This window comes from Stegodyphus dumicola, chromosome 4, assembly GCF_044657685.1.
Source record: "Stegodyphus dumicola isolate Sdum_Otavi_A_Nest chromosome 4, ASM4465768v1".
NCBI classification, from domain to species: domain Eukaryota; kingdom Metazoa; phylum Arthropoda; class Arachnida; order Araneae; family Eresidae; genus Stegodyphus; species Stegodyphus dumicola.
This window is the reverse complement of record NC_140771.1, coordinates 190,875,269-190,897,005: the sequence shown is the minus strand read 5'-3', so window position 1 is coordinate 190,897,005 and position 21,737 is coordinate 190,875,269. Positions and strand designations below refer to the sequence as shown.

General features: G+C 33.7%; 1 long non-coding RNA gene across 1 annotated transcript in view; it reads left to right on the top strand.

The window, feature by feature from the left end:
* The first annotated feature begins 5,827 nt into the window (after positions 1-5,827).
* Positions 5,828-21,737, top strand: part of LOC146997779 (uncharacterized) — a 102,566-nt gene continuing 86,656 nt past the window's right edge. Inside the window, exon 1 of the long non-coding RNA XR_015040533.1 lies at positions 5,828-5,908. This is a non-coding gene — a long non-coding RNA (uncharacterized LOC146997779). The remainder of the gene's footprint in view (positions 5,909-21,737) is intronic.

Sequence of the window (21,737 nt, the reverse complement as noted above, 5' to 3'; positions counted from 1 at the left end):
TAACGGTTATTGATGCATAGGTTAACAGAGACAAAAACAAAATTCTAAAGAATAATAAAATACTGTTAATCAAATTATTTAAGTGCATAATTATCCAGCATGGCTTACTAAACACATAACAATATTTGGAAAAAGAGTAGTGAATAAAAGCGAAGATTAGCTTAATAACACAAGTACACGTTTTTTGGGGTAGTTTCAAAGCACTTTTCACATACACCTACACTTCTGCTTCTAGCGAATAAACTTTTTATAGGAAGTCGATAAAACTATGCTTAGGACAAAATAATAAAGCTTTTTGCGATATGATGGAACTCTTTGATATTTTTTTGTCTTTTTTAATTTCGTTCTTTTGTGCTTGTTTTTATTAAGACATACCTTTCAGTTTTACGAAAATGATAATGATAATAATAATAATTTATTTATTAAATACGCCATGAAAGAATGCTATATATCATACCTCAAGCAATGTTCCGATTCTTCTTTACTTCTAACCTATTTTTAGAGTAATTTTAACGTTGTTACATTTTGTTTTTTTGCACACGTATCTCTTTGCAAACCACAAAACTTGCCATGCCATAACTGATTTTTTTACACGCTTGAGGAAAAAAAAAAAAAAAAAAAAAAACGTGAATTCAAAACCACTTACTCTGATTTCATAGGCAATGTTTTCATTTTATCTAATATCTAATTTCAAGTAATAATAATTTGAATGATAATTTATGCAGGAGAGGAAAAAAGACTTTTGTTAAATTATAGCACATCATTAGATTGCAAATTTGAAATGCACGATGTAATTTACCTCTTAGTATTCTAATAATATATAGTTCTTTGCATTAACTGTTTTGCAGTCTATATAGAACTTTTAATTGAGCTTTCACAAAGTTGACCATACAGTAAAGACATCGAATTTTCATGTGTTCTACACGCATGTGGGTAGCTAGACATAGTTTCCACGTGGTTCCGGGGTTCTTTACATTCGTGTTTGGTTGTTTTTTCTAGATGCGTTAGGAATTAAATATGGTAAATAGGAGGAAGATAATATGAGTCGTGCACTTTATTCAATGAAAAATGGTGACATGTGCGTATATGAGGCTGCCAGAACATTTGATATTCCAAAGGTAACGTTGCAGAAATATTTAAAGAAAACAAATAGTTTTGCAGTGAACTATAAAAAATTATAGGTAGCACGGGTGATGAAAGGCAGCCCGAAGAAATGGGCCAAGAAACTAATTTAGCATGTTTTTAAACTGCAGGAATTTTTACTTATTCCTGCATACTGATAATACTGCGACACTTGCGCACTCTTGCTTTCGAGATCGCAAAACCTTCTGGAACAAATTCTTACCGGTTTAGTCCAGAATGTTCCCGAACACAAGCCGAAAGCTATACAAACCGTGCTGGTCTGCAGTGAGGAAGCGTGTCTCTCATCAAGAGTGTGTGTGCCTTGTCTAGCGAGCTTATAGTCATTGAGCGAGTGTCTAGAAGTCTACCGCCGAGTTGGCCGTCGAGTGCACCGAGAGAGTCATTTAGTGCATCGTAAATTAGTGCATCGTCGAGTTTTGTCTTAGACTGTGATGAGTCGAGAGCTATATTCTTGTGTATCGTCGAGTGCATCATGTGGAGAGTCTTGAGAGTACGTGGAGTTCCGAGAACAACCAAACAGAGTTGGGAGCTGTACTCGGGTGCTTTGCAGTAAAGCTGTCTCCACCGTGATAGCCTGATAACCTGGAAGTTGTGTCGCTGATTGTATCAGCGTGTTTATAGTAGTTCATCGACGACTGTAAAACGTGTTTTGGAGCTGTCCTGACAATATTGGCTAAATAAAGTGTGTTTCGATATTTCATCAAGTAGTGTCGTCATTATTCACTCCAAATCCACACGAACCCCGTACGAACGTGAAGGAAGACTATAACGTAACCACTGGTGTCAGAAAAAGGAAAAACTTAACAGTATATTTCTCAAAAAAGGGAAGGTCTCTGGTCTGCCGCTTCAGTCAAGAGAAAATAATAGCTGGTAAGAAGTGATATTACATTATCCTTTTATAAGAAGACATTCTCGCACAAGCCTAACTACGTTTACTAGTGGACTGTCACATGACATGCAGGCTCGAGAGAGAGAAAATCTGTTGCAGGCATCTGTAGAATGTAATCAGAATCGCTTCCACCTGATGCATCAACATTGTTATCAAAAGTGAAAGATTTCTTTGAGTGAAATCTCTTCGATTTATCTCTTCGATCTCTTCTATTCAGAAAGAGACCTTCGATCTTTTCTATTCAGAAAGAGACAAATGGAAACGCACTGAGACTCTTGATGAAGCATGGGTCTAAACAAACGACTACATCAAGAAAATGTCTCTTTGTTATCGAAAACGAAAGGAAAGAGTATAATCCGGTAAGACAAAGTTTCAATAAAGGGTTACTGACTGTCGCAGGTTTCTCTTACAGTGAGAAATTAAAAATAGGAAGAGTCAGGGAAAAGTGTTCAAATCAAATTAACGTACTATCAAGATAATATTTATATCCGATATTTAGAGAATAGATTCAATTGTTTCATCCCAGTGTGTTTCAAAGAGTGAAACTTCATGAAGCCAAAGCGGCAATTCATATTTAAAAAAGTGCCACTGCATTCCTTGAAAAAAATTGAAGACGGTCAGAGGTATCGCATGTATGCTTTTTGAATGAGTTCTTGCGAAGTCCTCTGATTTTTCACCAGTAGACTATTGTGCCTATGGACTCTTGAAAAGAGCTATTTCTAAGCGCAAACTCACCAAGGCTGCTGGATTCTGGAAATTAGTGGAAGAGTAATGGAAACCAATACTCCTGGAAATTTTATGAAAAGCACTTCTATCAGTGAAATTCCAGTGTAGACTTACAGTATAGAACGCGGCTACATTAAAAAAGGGAATTTTTACATTTTATACATTAATTACACAGGCACGAAATCGTTCTAATAATGTGCAACCACACTCTGTATATTTTATTAATACAGCAAGCACATCTATATTTTGGCAAATTTTAAGAAAAAGATGATCTTGCGTAATAAGATGTAGGGATTTATATTTATTTTAACTAACAAGTAAAAGTTGAAACTTTTCTATTAGCCTTCATTCCTCTAATTGTCAGTGCCAAAATATTTAAATGTTGTAGCGCACGTGAAGGAATGAAAAGTTTTACTTTGAAGGCTCTAGCCGCCACCTCTGCCGTAGGTACGTTCGCTTATTGCTGGTTTAAGTGGCTTAATTGAATTTATTTACTCCCTGTAGTCTAGTTCTATCGTTTGTTAATATCTTCAAATTTTTAGTTTCGTTACCTGATTTTTCAGTCACCACTCAAGCAGAGGCGAAGTTTGTTAGCGCCGAGTTGACGCATTTTAAATTTTCAAAGATTTAATAAAGGGTACTTTAACCCTTCTTTTCTGTAATTTCCTGCTACTCCAGTTTCATTCAGCTCATATAAAAGTTTATAAACTGGACTATACAAAGAAATGTTTTAAAAGAAATGATTGCCAACAGATATTTTTAAGAATGATCTAGGCCAGGGAATGGAAGCATATTCTACGTCATAATTTTTAGCGACATCTGTTATTAAACTGTTTTACCAACTCATTGCCCTGTGTTCTATCATGTGATTTTATCCAACACATACTGAAATGGCAGTGAGGCTGGCTCACATCATAAGTAATTAAGAAATTGTTGACATGACAAAAGGACACATCAGCGCCCTTATCGATTGCCACTCGGACCCACTGACCGATGAAGATCTTCTTTGAGATGACAAAGTCTGCAAGTGAGGAAGAAAACGAAGAGGAATATGAAGAAGAAACTGAAAAACGGGGCCTTACCCTGAAGAATCAGCAACAATTGTGCAACATGGCAAGAGCGATGCAACAATTTGCACAAGACATTGACGACAATATGGTTCGAGCTGTCGAGTTCAACAATCGCGTTGACGGGGTTATGCCTTGTATATTGAATTTTGAAGGAAAAGAAAAAAACAAAGACAACTACCCATCACCATGTTTCTCTCCAAGGTACAGCGCCTCCAGCAGAAGAGTCTCGGAGTTAACCTATGCCAATGCCAATGATTTGCAAATTTCGGAGTGCTTATGGTTCAAAACCATGTACCTCCACATCAGAATTACTAAAAGTGAGCAGAAATAGGAAAAATTTTGCATAAGTAACTTACTTGATGCTCAATAGAGGGAGCCACAGGCGCGAGAAAGTTTAGAGATAGGAATAAGAACTTAAAACTTAAACATCATAAATTTTTTTATAAGTTTTTTGTACTTTTATATTTTATACTTTTTCTGGTTTTTATAATATTTTATACACGATACAAAACACTAAAGCAAAAAGCAGATAGGAAAGAGTTTACGATTAATAGGCTCATTGGCATGTGGCGTGTGTTGGTTAGTGCAAATAACATAAGGGAACGCCGTGAAAATATTCATAGGCAGATTAAAACCCGCGGGAGATACGATTCTAAGCGAACAGATTGATAACTTTGCTTGAAGATCTTGTTAGCCGGTGCTGGATGTAGAATAAGCAATTATATGGCAGCTCGTCGATGAGACGTCCTTCCTTCATGGCGCGGGAGCTGGAAATGAAGTTGAGAGGGCGTGTCTTGCCCTTTTCGATGGTGGGTAGAACTAGACCGTCAATCTCGGAATGCCTGCTATTGTTAGCTGGGCGAGTTCAATATACGCAGGTGAGAGGAATAGAAAGGAAAGGTTCCGGAATGTTTTCCAACGGAAATAATTAGATAGTGGAATAGCTTTCACTGATATGCTCACTGACTTATTCCCGAACCGCGGAAGGAGTTTCACTGCTTATTTTTATGCTCCATGTTTTATTGAACATTTTGTTTAAGGACAGATTAATTTTGATCAATTTATGAAACAAAAAAAATATTTCGTAGAGAAATACGTGTTTGCAATATAAAATTATATGCTTATTTAAAATTTGCTTAAAGGCATAGCGTTTTGGCGAAATTACATAATTTTGTTTATTCCAACGAAATTTAATATTTATCAGAACTCTTATTACGGTAAAGTAACAGAGTATTACATGAAGTTACAATACGTAACTGTAAAGGTTTTATTTACTTAAGGTATTGTAGAAAATTGTAACTTTAAAAAAAAGGGGCAGACAATCAGTAAGAATAATAAATAATACACTTACTAACGAAACGCTACCTACCCTCACAAAGCAGGAGCCCTTTCATAGTAGGCGCTCAATCCCGGAACGACTCAAATTCCATATACTCAAAATCCCTTTTCCTTTCTCCTCTTAGCTCATCCCTACTTTCACGTACCATACCTTCAAATCTTGTACTCTTCCAGTAAACAATAGAATTCGTTCCGAGATTGAGCGCCTACTGGTGGGTAGATGCCGGAGTTAACCTAAAGCTTCTACGAGTCAAGTGAAAGCCTCTCCTCCGCCACCAACACAACACTCTTCGCCTCTTAGAAAGCAATGTTGATTAATGTTTATTACTGTATAAGGTTCTGTAATTAACCTTATTAATTGGCAATGCCACGTTTAAGTAAATACGTATACTGTTGTAATTCTTGTCTTAAATGTGTAAAATATAAATACTGTTTACATATTTAAAACCATTCTTGTACCCGCATACACGAAAATCTACTTCGCGGTGTTTCAGCTTTCGCGGAAGGTTCTGGTCCCCATTAACCGCGAAAAACGACGGGATCACTGTATTTCCTTCCAGTCAAATATTATTTTTTCCGTCAGTCGTGCATATTCCATTGCGCATGAACGTAGAAAATGCGCGCGCCCCGAACAATAGCGATTTTCGCTTCTGGCGATAAATGTTTACGTCTTGAAAACGAGTTCCTCCAACACTGCGGGGCACAACAGTATGTAAAAGATGTGTCTTTCATGATTTTGATTGTAAGTACTTTTTTCGTTTCTATTTCAATCGAGAAATAAAGGTTTTAATGCCCTTAACTTGGCAGTCTTGATTTTCGCAATTGTCTGTGACATTATAATCTTCCTTCAGTTCCATAAAGGTATTAAACATTCACTTTTTTAATAATATTAATCACTTTGCATTACTGAAATTTGACTTTACTAAGCAGTCTTATATAAATATGACTTTACTAGGCAGTCTTAATTATTTTTCATTACTTGTAATCGCATATAAGAATCACGAATACCAGGAAATCTACGAAGGTGGAATGTCCAGTTAATACTGATATCTGCATAATAATAAGATGATGATGACGACGATGGGAAAAGGAGAAATAATAATAATTGTATTAATAATAATAACCAGCAATAATAATAATTATATTAATCTTAATACTTCGAAGATTTGCACTGTATTTTTATTATGATTAAAAAACAACATGAATCTACTAAATGTGTAGCAAATCGTACATCTGAGAGATATTCTGGAATGATTTTAACATAAGTAATTTGTACATAGCTGTTAGTGAATAAATGATTAAGCAACAGATCTCCTGTAAAAGTGAAGCAGATAGCTGTTTGTAAAGTTTACAAGATTGTTTTGAAGATCATAATTTATTATTGGGAATGTATTATTTTTATTTATTATTTTGCATCTGTAAGTAATGTATATTTTAATACACATATCTATTTAACGAAGTTATGTATTTCTGTTTTTAATCGCAGAATACACTCCCCATGGATTGAGTGAAACATCTGTAGCATAACTAATTGAAGGAAGGAAGTATGAATGGAGTATAACATCATTAATATTAATAATTTTCAAAATAACAACAGCACTAATAATAGTACTACTTTTCACAGCCGAAGATGCAAATGGAAAAGTATTCTAACTCTAGGATAACGTCTAGAATTTAACCTGAGCGATACTGATTTTACTTTAAAATATTAAGCTTGTTTCATTGATATTTTTTTCACACTCTGAGCAATATCACACATATGTACATAATTTTTTCTTGCTTTTTTTAATTAAAAACTTAAACAATTCTCCATGTATCACAGGGGGCATACAGAAAATAATATGAAATACAATATAAAAAATAAACAAAGGATTTTTTTAATCTTATGAAGGATTGCAATAATTTACAATGCATTTACAAATAAAGTGCAAGATACTTCTCTCGGAAATAAACTGAAGAATATCAGGAGGCTAGTTAATTATTATATTTTTAAGTTTTTTTCACTTTCAAATTTGTCAAATTTGGAATATAGAAGAAGCACATGTTTAGCATTTTCCTCGCCATCGACGCAGCAATGACAAAAAATATGGGGACCTAACGTAATTCTGCTTAGATAAATTACAATGTTTGCATGGCCAGTAAGGAACTGAATCATTTTATAACTTGTAAAAAATTATGACATGAAATCTCATTTAGACGGAAAGGAAAATTCTCTTAGTTAAGCTTCTTTTATTTGAACTAATGTATTCATGATCCTAAAATTCCACAATACTTTCATACATGTCCTTCTTAAAAAAGGATTTAGGGATGTTGACAAAAATTTAAATCTTGCGCTTGGTGGCAGTCTTTGCAAGAAAATCAGCCCCTTCATTCCCAGCAACACCGTATGTCCATTAACAATGTAAAAGTAACCGAAATGTTTTTATTCTTTTAGATTTTGAAGTTGTCTTTGAACATGGACGGCTATGTTATTAAAAGAAGAAATACATTTTCGAGTGTCCAAGGAATCGGTACGAATGAGATAGTATGAAGTAATACTAGTTTATTCCGTGATACATTTAATGGCGAAGTTTAAACACAAACGTTCTCCTATGAAAATCGCCATCTCGAATTTCTACTTTGAAAATATTCAAATTCAAGACCATTTCTGAAAATAACAAATGCAAAAACAACTTTGCTATCAATTTTATTTCCATCAGTATCGAAAGTTACTGGGAAATCATTTGCGATATTGTCGCTAAATTGAATGACATTGACAGCATTTCTTTCTAAGGGATGAGGAAGAAAAGATAGAGACAAAACACAATCAAACCCGCAGACAGAAGAAGCAGAGAAATTTTCCCTAAAGGCAATATTATGAAGAAAGACAATGTCGACTGGCGGAAAACCAGAAATTGCATAAACAGACGCATTACATATAGTAAGATATCCGCAAATGAAGTGCAAAAGTATCTGCCTTTGAATGCATCACAGATATTTACAAGTTGTCTTCTTACGCGCCATTCTCCAAACTCTAGAGCGGTATGTTAAGAAGGGTTCAGTTTCTTGCTCACAGATGAGCAAATGTACGTTGAATTAATACCGTATGGGTTACAGAATTGCAGTGCGTTGAATTAATACCGTATATGTTGAGTGGAACGCATACGGTATTGGTTCAAAGTACTGTAACTATGTAATTTACCATATTACCTGATATGTAAGTTAAACGTCGCTTTCAGGAAAATTTACAGTCAAGAAAAAGCCCCATCGAGAAATAACTGAAATGCATAAAAAGGTTTTGCTTTTCAATGTTCATGAATCTGGTTTTATCAGTATTAACTTCCAATATAAAACATTTTCACCTATCGGAAGCAAGGTTTACTCTTATATGTGAAATAAGGTAGCAGGATAATCTCTAATCTAAAAATACACCAAGATAGCTCATAGTTCGTTCTTACAAGTTACCCGTACATCCAGAAGGAAAGTAAAACCGATAATACTCTCCTGGAAAACCTCCTTCGCTCCTTGATTCCAAAACGTTAACTGACTTTCAAGGGATCACTATTCCTTCGCTAAATCCGGGTTAGGGAATTCCTCTTTAGTAGGCAACAAAAGGCGACCATATTTCCAACCTGGTGAAAGAAGTTTTATCCCTGGAGCCATTGACGTAACCTTGGAGTGTGAAACAAGAATAATTGTGAACTTGTTGCAAAAGCATTTCTCCTCTGTTATGAAAGAGGCACGTTTGCATTCAGAATCAGGTCCCCCTGGGCTAAACCACACAAGGAAAATCTATGCAACCTTGTTACAATACATTTTTCACTTTTGAATACCTGTAACAAATCAGCTTTCCAATTGAGATTTTATGTATTTTTTGCACCAGAAAATTGCCTGAAAGTTTCCTTCACAAAACCTCGATTTAATACATATTTCTTATTAAACTTATTAAAGGTTATTTATTGATAGGTTTTTTATATCTAAAATTATTATTTTCTTCTTGGCGTAAGTTATTGTAGTCAATAAATTATCTCTAATTAATTAAACTTGATATCAATTATTCCAAATTTCGACTAAGCGGCTATTATGTTCTTTAATTAAGGTTGTTTGTTATTCATTTGTTTATTGGTTTTTATTGCAATTAAGTTTTAAAGTCTGCTTTTTTTTTTTCAATTTTTGTCTCTTAGCTCGGCCGGAGATACATTTCTATTACATTAAGTTGCGGAGGATTAATGTCATTTAAAAATACTAAATATTGTTGTCTTCATTTGAAATTTTTACAACTTATGCACAAAAATTGTGGCTTTCTATTAAACCGATTTTTATTACGTTAAGTATATCAGGAGTTACGCAAATTTAAGTGATTAACTTCATCAGATTTGACTAATTTCTTGCTGGCTCAAAATTGTCACAATTTTAAGTTTTTTTTCCTTTAAGGTGACCTTACTTCCTTTTCTGTCTGAGAGGTGGCTTTGAGCGGGGAAAAGGAGTTGCTGGTTATTTCGTGGTTTACTTTGGTAAGTAGCTTAGGTGTGGTTGAAGTATGTTGAACTAGTGATCGGAGAAATGTGATTTTTTTATGCTGTTTTATTCTTGGCGTTAATGAATTTTTTTCCTCCCTGATTTTGGCGATGTTGCGGGAATATGGTGTCTACTTAGTTTAAAATGGGGAGTGCACGCTTCTAAGAGATCTCGTTTTACACATTTTTGATCTGCTCATCTTCTGCTGACGGATATTTAGCATGCTTGCTCACTTTCGGTTACAAAACCGTCAAAAACCAAAAATTACAAGCAACGATATATTTATGTTAGATTCTAATGACCTTCTTAACTGCAATAGCTATCGCTTGTCTCTTATGAGAAATAAATCTTTTTCTTCGTCTTTACGTTTCTATAAAACCACCTCGTTCTAAAGAAAAAACTAGCTTTTCTGTCGCCATGCTTCGGCCTGCAGTCTGTGAAGTTTTTGCCATTATTGTAATAGCTGTTTCCTTAGCAGAGTAATAATTCTCCAGAGATTGTTTCCAGACATCATGCCGGATAACAACGCAGCCGGTTGCCGTATCCTTGGGCTACAGATATCGAGAGTGTGAATGTTGTTAGCTGCTGCCTTTGAGGATTGAATCTACTTTGCTTCCTCGGTTTGCCTCAACATATAAGGATCTTTTGGGTGCTTCTACGTTCCTTCAGTAACGCTTGAATTTGCCGTCATCTAGTGATACTGCTACCCACCTCAGCTAAGTTTTGTTTTGTTTCTTTATTTAACAAATTAAGATTCAAATAATTCCATAGTATAATTAATATGCGTAAGATCGTCATACTAAAAACAAATTGTTTAGGGAATGCGACTTGTGTCGAAAAATGAGTTAAAAAGGTTATTTTTATTTACATTCTGTACAAGAAAGGTAATACATTATTTTTTCTTTTCCTCCTTTGGAAAGAATCAAACATTTTTTAAAAAGTAGTAGTACTGCGATCCAGTGTGTTGAGCCCTTGTTATCCGAGGCAATATATTAATATAATTATCATTTCACTACTTTTCTTATATGGATTTTATATAAAAATATATAATATTAAGGTATGTTTGGTTTGCTAAATAACATCAATCTGTAATCTTAAAAGTAATAGTTCAGTAAATAGTCTTTTAACTAAAGTGATTATATGCTACGATTGATTTTATAATTTGTATAATTAGTTGAAAAATAGGTAGAAGGTTTTAAAAGATTTTTACAAGGAGGAATTCTGGGGCTTAATATGTTTATGGTTAATATGTTTATTTCCTGATTCCCGAGAGTGGGTAACTCTTGTAAACAAACAATTTCATTGATATCTAATAATAAATAACTTGAATTTAGATTTACTGCAGTATTTGTTGGACTTAAATTTTTGTTTAATGTGACACATTATCTCTTAATATCCCGGGTAGTTTACGTTAAAAAACAATGCAATCACATAATTTTTTTTAAATTTGGAATTCGTGATTTTTTTTCCTGCTGTCTTTCCGATTATTATTTAAATTGGTAAAAGGTTTTATTCCGGCTTTTGGAATTTATAAACTTTGAAGCTTAATGGACACCTTGATGATATAACATTGTTAATTCTTAAATTTAAATTTCGCGATTTAATAATTTCTAGTCGCCAACCTCGTAATTTTTGTACCAACGAATTTTGGGTACCATCGTTTTCCGCTACGGAACATAAGACATACGTAAATACTAAATAATTAAATACTAAAAAATACTAAATTAAAATGCATACTGAATATTATAAAATGCAATACGGTATATATTTTGAAGCACTATTTACAAATGTTTCCTTGATTTCTTGCAAAATTTTGTTACTCAAATTCATGATCTATGGATTATAGGTAACAAGCTTATGGAAAAGTAATTTATTTAAGGAATGAAAAAGCTTTAATTTTTCGAATAATATACTCTTTACCAATAAATCTCTGAAGTTCTATATGATTTTGAGAATTAATATTATTTTCAACAGACTATCGTTCAGAATCATGTTTCACTTTTTAGCACAGTAATAATATTTGAAAAAATTTACTAATTTTTTAAAACCAGAAGCTTCAGAAATTTCAGAGACACCACATATCCAACAGTGTTTGACATACTCTAATTGAAAAATTTTTCAGACATCTTCATTTTTTCCGAAGAAAAGAATTTTTAACCAACTAAAGAATGAAAGTAGAGTTGTTTTCAATTATGGATTAGAGAAGAGGAGGAACCACGCTCTTGCCTCTATAATTAAATTGTTCGTCTTATAAAGTAAAAATTTGATGAAATCAATGGGGTAATTTTTTCATGTATTAAAATTGAAATTAAAGTAATTATAGAAAAATTTATCTCTTGTGCCACTTTGGACAAAAATATGTTTTTCAAAGTACCTTTCTTTGTTAGAAATTAATTTTTTCCGCTGTAAAAATTGGAATCTGAATAACTTAAAAAGGAAATTTTACTCTGAATAATGTACTGTAATGATTTTTTTTTATTATTAAGTGGCATTTCCTTAATTTACCTAAACAGAGAAATCTTAATTTCGAATTCACTCAAAAATATCTTTTAGAGTATTTATTCCCTTTGTGCTTGACGCTGCTTTATGAAATATATCATGCTTAACGTGCGAAATTAAATGGAACTTAAATGTTAGATACATTTTTCACATTAATTAAAAATAAGTTATAAATTTGAATGAAATTATATTTGCGACGTTTTGTTGTTACAGGAAAATCAATCTTTGAGACTCTGGATTTGTTCAGCAAGTAGGTATGCGTCTAAATATGATTTTTAATTCTGGCAGAAAATAGTTACCATAACATACAAGACATATATTTAATAGTCTCACACCGTTAGGGGATCAGCATGATCCTCTGAATTGGTTGGTCGTTTATGCCGACAGTATCAGCATAAACGACCAGCCAATTCAGAGAAACAGTAATACACTTTTTACAGATGGCTCCAAAACTGAGAACGGCACGGGCAGCACCTTCTGTAGACTGGAAAATGGAGATGTAACATTCGAGTGGAAAAGGAAACTAGGCTTGAACAACTCGGTATACCAAGCAGAGCTTCTAGCTATCAGTGCTGCAATTAGATATGCGAACACATGTCAACAGGATGAATTCTCCATAATCAGTGATTCTGAATTAAGTCTGGCGGCTATCGCAAGTCAAAACAGCCGGAGTCCTTTAGTATACCGAATTCAGAAACAACTTCTGACAATGCCCATTTCGCAAAGACCCACTTTAAAATGGGTTCCCTCTCACACAGGGATTGAAGGCAATGAAGCCGTGGACCTACTGGCCAAGCAGACAGCCAACTGCATGGATATATTAGAAAGACCAACTAAACTTTCGTGGTCTCATATTAAGCGAACAACTTTGACAAGTCTGCTACAAAATTGGCAAAGTAGATGGACAGAGGAAGAGGTAGGATGAAGGACATTTCGCTTACTGCCAAAAGTTAACATGGAAATAAAGACTCACTGTGCTAGCCTAACACAGTTCTTGACAGGTCATGGACCATTCCTAGTATACCTGAACAGATTCAACTTAGGGATACTCCTTTCTGCGAATGCGAAGAGAAAGGCGACACGAAACATTATTACTTCCATTATGTACATACATAAACCTGGCACTTGAAGAAACCAGCGGACTTTTCCTGGGCAATGTGGACGTCTAACACACTCAAAAACAGAATAGCCCTTGATAAAATAGAGAAAATCTCAAGACACTGCCTAAGCAGAAACAACCGTGAATAAAATTATGTTTCAAATGTTCAGAACTTAAAGCAGATAACGAGAATAACGCTTAGTACCTGCAGTTATCAATATGTAAAAACTGTTATTAGTATGTAATATTCAACCTTATTATTTTGGAATCTTCCCCGCCGTGATGGTATATAATTCCATTTGGTTCATGTCCGTAGTCGGAAGCCATCATAGCGGTGCACTCACTCACTCACCGTTAGAGAATCCACTAATTCACGGAGAACTCCGTGAAACTGGCACGGATGAGGGCAAAATCCTACTTCCATCTATAAAAGTAGCTAAGATCATCGCAGTAGACACTCGCAACCATGTTTGTTAGCCATGTATTTAATCTAGATTATACGGAAATCCTGAAGATAACTCACAACAAGAAATTTTTATGTCATGTTAGCAGGAACGTGAATTGTGGGATGCCATTTGGCCTCAGGAATATCGTACATTGCGTTGTATCTAAGTCTAAAAAGGAGAAAATATGAATTTGAACAGTAAAATCAAGTTTATGAATTGAAATACAGCGTTTCTGATTTTTTTTCAAAATCCTCACCTATTTAATATGTAATAACCCAATTATAAAAAGTGATAAGAGAAGTAAACAATAAAGTAGTTTAAGAGAGAAACTGTATATTTTTTGTTAAAAAGCAAAGTGAAATATTTAGGAACATCGTTATTAAGTGTGTGCATCAAAAATACAATACTTTGACAGCCAGCAGTAATTTATAATGTTATCAACTTGCCTTCCCTACGAAAAGCAGCCATTTAGGGTGGGAAAAAAATCTTAGAATATTTTTTAAAATACTTCCCTTTCAGAAAGTACAGAAAACGTTATTTTTTATATGTTGAAAACCAATTGGAAATAAGTTTTTAGTGACAGCTCTACCTTTAAGCAAATGTCTACAATCTATTTGAAAAGCACTTTTCCATGGGAATAAAGAATTTTCGAATTACATGCTGCATATCAAAAGTAAACTAAAAAAAAAAATGTTTATTTTGTTTTAAAGCAATTTTGACTTATTAATATTTATTTTTACTTAAGTATGAAATGAAGTATTATTTGTTTAGCTGAAGTGTAATTTCATGAGGAAATAAATCTTACCTTTTGTACGAATTTATTTCTCCGCGTAATACGTGCAGTTATAAATGAAACTGAGTTTCAAACTTTTATCATTGTATCACTTGATATTCTATAAGCAATTTAAATTATTATGATTAAATATGATTTATTAAGACTTATATTATATATCACAAATAATATACTCTAATATACTCTTACTCATTTAATCAAAATGTATTTAAGATATAAAAAAATCTTAATGTAAGATATATCTCTATAAGCTCACTTTCCATTATATGAAAACTGCCCTATACTCCCTGCTCTTTTATATGTATCCACCGGAATATGTTAATAAAATGAGTTTAAAATAGTAGTAAGAAAACTAGTAAACCGAATAAAGATTGTTATTGCTATGAACTGAAAACAAATTCCCGTGTTATATACGATGAGAACAGTAATTCTCTGAACCAGTGAGTTTTTCTTTTGTTAATGGATTGCTTTTGTTCGCTTTATTTATGCATGTAATTTTTAATGTTTATTTACACATGTAACCTTTAATGTTCTAGTTAACTTACTTCTGTAAGCCCCGTGTAGTACATATGTGGTGCACGGGGAGTCTGTATGTTCTCAAAGGAAAAAAAAAAAAAAAAAAAAAAAATGGATATTAAGAACAGTTCGTGAAATTTACTGAGCGAGGTGCTAGTATAAGCGCTACTTGGAATTGTAAATAATTATAATTTTTTATTCTTCCTCCAGAAGTAGAATTAAATCTGTATTAATTTTGTTCTATAGAGATGAAGTATGTAAAAAAAATTAAACTCCCCTTCCTCTTTGTTGTTTTGTTTCTGCTGGATTCTGAGACAATAGTCATATAGTAGGCTTGAAGGTTAAACTGAGGTAAGTTCATAGACAAGTTTTTGCTCTTTCAAGGTGAAACATTTCTTTTGCCGACTTCGAGACAGTGATGAATCTTATGTATCTGTTCAAACGAAGTCAACGACGTCGGTGTCACCACTGCTGGTGTACCTTTGTCAAGTAGAGCACACATTGTCGTATAGTAACGATGGGCGAAATTAGTGTAGATTAAGCAAATATTAGTCTATTCTAACAATCATCCATTCTCTTTTGCACTTTTTTATGAAATTAACTACTAAATACAGTTATTATTAACTATTATTTACAGCGAACAATAATTACTAATGAAATGAAGGATTTACTTACTTTGAAGGATTTTAAATGTTTCATGAAGTCGAGAATTTAGGATTTTTGTGATGAACACTTTCAAGAAATGAACACACTTTTTTCTTGCTCATTAATTTATAAACGTCTGTGAAATTGCTAAGATATTTCTTTTTATTAGTTCACTTCTCTAATTAGATATGTGTGAATTCTTTGCGATACAAAGAAAGCATGCAAAGGATATCTTCCAAAAGAAAAAAATACCTCTCCTTGAGGACGTTTTGCGGAAACATGGCTAGTTATCATGCACATATAACTGAAAAAGACCCATCAGTGGCAAAGCTCTAAACCACGCTGAAAACTGGTTGTTCGGTCCGGGGCTCGAATCCTGGTGAACTGACTGACTGCATGGGCGTTTCCATGGTTATCCAAAAGTGTAACGTGCATATGAGCCATCTCCCGTAGAAAGTTCTCTACGAAGACATCGCTCCCTTTGGCAGATAGCAAGCGCTATTTGCCAAAGGGACCTCCTGAGCAAGCGGCTTCTTACAGGCCGATTTGTTTATTACCCACTTTGGGTAAAGTTCTCGATAAATTGATTAACAATAGGCTTGTTTATTTTCTTGGTAGCAATAATCTACTAAATGCAAATCAATATGGATTTACGCCAGGAAAAGATACTATCTCGGCAATTAATAACATTATTGACACTATAAGAATTATTAAGATAAAGAATTTACATACTACTTTGATTGCAATCGACATTAGCAATGCCTTTAATAGCTTATGGTGGCCCAGCATCAAATCAAGACTTCTAGATTTAAAATGTCCTCAAAACCTCTTCAATATTATTAATAGTTATCTAAATAATAGGAAAATTATTTACAGAAGAAATAATATAAATATTGAGAAATATTATAATAAAGGTGCTCCTCGGGGTTCTGTTTTAGGCCCTACACTTTGGAACCTGGTGGCTGATACTGCCATACAATTGAAATTTGAAAAGGATGTATTTTTGCAGGCTTATGCTGACGATTTTATGTTGGTGATTTCTGGAAGTAATAGATTAATTATAGAAGAAAAAGCAAGGAATGCTCTAGATAAACTTAATAACTGGTGTAAAGTAAATAAGCTGGATATTAGCCAAGATAAAATGGCTATGATAACAATCCCAAAAGGCTCAAAATTAATCAGATTACCTTTATTGACGTGGAATGGAAAAAGAATCCGCAGTGAAAAAACACTTAAATACTTAGCTATAATTTTGTATACAAATTTAAGTTGGTTGCCACATTTAATTAAATTGAAAGAAAAAAAATTTTAAGATTATGAATAAGATGAATAGATTATTATGCATGGATTCTTTTAAAAGTAAAAGTATTTTAAAAGAGTTATACAATAGAGGAATTGAACGAATAATCTTGTATGGCACACCCGTTTGGTGGACTGGAACGGAAAGGGTGAGAAATAAATTGCTACAGATTCAGAGGGTTGCAATGCTACCCATTACGGGATGCTACAGAACAGTCTCTACCACCAGCCTACAGGTCTTAGCTGGGGTTACGCCTATAGACTTAGTAGCTGAAGCTGAAACGCTGATTTATAAAGCTGTTCATATGAAGAAGAATATAGATTATTGTGACCTGAAGATTTCTAATAGAGAAATTGATCCTTAGAAAAGTTTTATTTTCATCCGGCACAATTTAAAGAGGTTACCTGGAAGACACTTCTTCCAACTGGTGTTGGTTTGGAATTATTCTCTGATGGCTCCGTGATTGATAAAAATGTTGGAGCAGCATTTGTTGCTTTTGCAAATAATAAATTTGTATATAAATCTAAATTAAGATTGAATAATAATTCAACTATTTTTGATGCAGAACTTATTGCCTTTGAATACGCCATAAGATGGGCTAATGAGGAAGAAAATGAGAAATATATTACAAATTGGGAGATTTCGGTGTTCACAGATTCCCAGAGCATCCTTAGAGCTCTTAATTCTAGAAAATGTTTATCTGCAAAAGTAGATAAAGTCAGAAATTATATTCACAATATTAATTCAAAAATGAAATTACATATAAATTGGATAAAAGGACATTCGAATATTTATGGAAATGAAGCAGCAGATTGTGCTGCTAAGGAAGCATGCTATAATACAGATATTGATATCACGGTTCCTTTATCTCTTAATTATATTAAGAGTGTACTACATGACAAGATTCTCCACACATGGCAACAAAGATGGCATTATGACAAAACTGGACGAAAGGTTTATAAAATATTTCCTGTTGTCAAAGAGCAAAGATTAAGTTACAATAGATTGCTAAATCAATTGATAACAGGACATGGCCAATTTCCAGAATATATAAAAAGGTTTCATGGGAAAGATATTCATTGCCGATGTGGTCAGGATGCATCTGGAGCATCTAATGGACATTACATTTGGGACTGTGCCTTAACGAAGGAAATTAGGGGAGAATATTTTCGAAATATATCTATAAATAATGAAAAATATCTGTATAGCAATAATAAAGCTAAATTAGGACTTATAAAAATTATTACCAATTTGAATAATTATGTATATTTCGATCCTTTTGTTTAATTGCTTAAATTTTTGAGTTAGGTTAGCAGTTGTCTTGAGTTCAATTGAGTCATCTTATGTTAAGAAATAGGTGGTTTCTATTCTGAATGAAGGTCGAGATGACCCGTTGGCGGCGCCGACACATCTCCAGCGGAGGATGAGTTTTTGGATAAGTAGTCCTTATTCTGTTGTAGTGTTTATCCAGTTATCTTTCAGTTTGTTTCTTTTAAATTGCCGGTTGTGACAATTTTGGCGGTACGGCTTATTTTCTTAGATTAGATTAGATTAGATTGGCAGATAGCCCTTTGGTCTTGCCGTTCTAGTGCGCCGTCTGTGATCAGAAGTGTGAACTCATTGTTCTTTGGTCTGCTCCGATAGATACGTCAGTGGTGATATTTGCTATAGATATCACCATTTAAGTTTTTTATTGAAACCACCATTGATGTGTTATCACCATTGAAGTGTGGATTTTTTTTTTTTTTTACTGATCCTGCTGAATGAAGATAGAACTCCTATACTTCGGAGACGTAACTTGATGCCTAAACAGATCACGTGGGAAATAGCTGTCTGAAGCAAGCGACTTTAGCGAAATCTTTCTTCAGTCGACCTGGCATGTCCCATAGCTTTCTCACAAGAGCCTTTATTTGGTAGATACGATATTTTGGAAGAGACAGCTCACATAGTACAGCGAGCAAGCCCATTTTGAGCTCTCGTTTGTGGTTGAGAAACCTCGCTCAGTTATCTTCTGATTCCCCTTTAGGCTATGGTGCGAAGCATGAGCATTTAGTCAGGAACGCTGTGAAGCAATTGGTTGCTTGGACATTGCTGCCCGCGCGTGGGACCCAGTTATTTGTCTAAATAAGAAAGGGTGCCAAAGAGAAGCACTTTCCAATCAAAAAATCTTACTTCCAGTTTATTGTTTGGAACTTCATCGCAACACAGCTGGCGAAAATATTCATAATCTCAATAAAATTCAATTTTAATATCATCATTGAAAAATATACACCCAGAAAGCGTCCCATGCAATGCTTTAACTGCCAAGAGTTTGGCCATTCTCAGACTAAATGTTTCAAACAAGTAAAATGTGTCAAATGGGCAACGACAGATGCAATACTTGTACCTTTCAAAAATAATCAGAAGCCCAAGTGTCGATTCTGTTCGAAGAGCACGTCAGTTCTTATCGTGGGTGTAAGATTTACAAGAAAAGATTTGAAAAAACAGAAGATGTTAAATTTATCCCCCCCCCAACCACAGCAGACGATTTTACTTCTACACTTCCCAAAACCTCTTCAGAAAACAATAAATCCTTCCGAACTCCTAAATTGAAATACAGTGCTGCACTGCAAAATTATATTAATCCCGAAGATCAACTTAAAGATATCTTTCAAATTTTTCAAGACCCCAAAGTTTTTTGACTCATTAATACTGTCACTGATATAGCACAAAAAAATTCGTAGCTCACGTAGTACCACGCAAAAAATTTTATTAGCATTTAAAACAGCAGAAATTATGTTGAAATTTACTGAACAAAATCAAGTTTATTTCCTTCATTTCTTCATACGTTCAGATTTTCACTTTTAATAGTTAGTAGCATTTTCGATGTACTTTGAATACGAGGCTCGTGAAATCTCTGCTCTTTTCGATTGGCCGGACTACAACAATCTTTAACAACTGACAATCTTTAACCACTGCAAAAACAATTTATTTTGGATACGTTACAACATCAATTTTGCTTTATTTAATGCATTTTGTATTTACCTAGATTATGCCATACTTCAATTACTCAGGTTCTTCAAAATTTGCTTATCCTAACTACCAACAGATGGCGTCTCAATAACTGACTTCTTATACAATAGTTTCTGCCACGTTCATTAGATGGCGCCACATCTCTCTTCACTATGGAAGATTAGCAAGCAACTAAAGAATTTTCCACTTTTATTTAAAGTGGACTTTATTTTTCACTACGACGTTCCCCCCGTAGGGGCATCAATTGTGGATTAGAGTCCCTAGTGCCGAAGACTCGTCATCACCGCAATTCATCAGCAGCACTTTCATACTAGGATCATCAACACAGCAGCGTTTGCTGGTGCGGTATCAGCAAGTTGTGTTTTGGCCATACCGGTCGCGTTGCGACATTTTTATTTCACGGTACAAAGCAGTTGCACTTTGATCTCTTCAGCTATGTATTTTAACGGTATTTTTTGCAACTGGAGGTGCCTGTGAAGTTCGTTGTTCTTTTTCACTGATGCTGAGGACAGAACTCGTGAACTCAGACAGGTAGTTTGATGGCTCAGCCTATCTCGTAATAAATAGCTGTCGATATCATTCATTGCTTTGCTTGCAAAAGTCTTCAAAATCAAGAAATAAGTTTCTGTTAAATTCGTGTTTCTGTTATGTACTTTTTACTAATTTTCTAAATTTCTTATTAGCCAAACTAATATAATGTGATTTGTTTACTGCTATTAACTAAATAGAGTCCACAGACGACTGCGAGGTTTTGTTTTACTAGAAAAACTAATTGATTCAAATTATTTTTCTAAAAATCAGAAACCATAAATTTACAATACTTAAGATATCCATACAAAGGAATCTAATAATATAATCCGATAATGCAGTCCACTTAAGAATAAATATTTAAACAATTGTAGGTCAGCTACATTTAAGACACCGAATTCCAAGATGTCGACATGGTGATGTTTCCAAAATGACGAAAACGCGTTGCAAATGGTAATGAATAAATGCGAATTAATTACGAGAAAATATCTAGCGTGAACATGAATGCTGATTTATATAATTTATAGTCACCATCATATTTATGGAAACCGCGAGCCAAAGAAAATCAGAGTATGAGAGTAATCGTATGTTTGATCTAGAAAGAATGTTATATTTTCTTCATGCTCCTCTGAAAAAGTAGGCAAAGAGGTTGCAAGACTCATATTCATGATAGTAGTTTTCTTAGCCATTCTGAACCTAATTTATTATATCTTAGTTCCACTATAAATTACTATTGTTACAGATTATTACTGATTCAATTAAATAGTACATTCATAAATACGCTCTTATAAATCTTATCAATATTTTTTAAATGCATTGATACAAGTTATTATATACTCATTATGATATACATTTAGTAATAATTTCTTAAATATTGACCAAATTTTGCCCTGACTCATTTAGATATTCATTGATATCTGTATTATGCACTGATATTATTATTTTCACATAGCTATTTTTTATCATTATCATACTATGTACCAGAAAACAGTGTCATATGAAATTATATTTATCTTACACATATGCAATTTTCAACTTAATATTCTTTTATAATTGATATATGATTGATATCAGACATAATCACCAAATTTTAAAATATTTATCCTTATTATCATTTAAGTAATCATCAATATTCAGTTGCTGGAATCACATGTGTCGTCGAGAATTATTATGCCCACGTACAACATGGTTCTGAAGCCGAAATCATTTCTATCCTTTTTAACAAGAGCAAAAGCT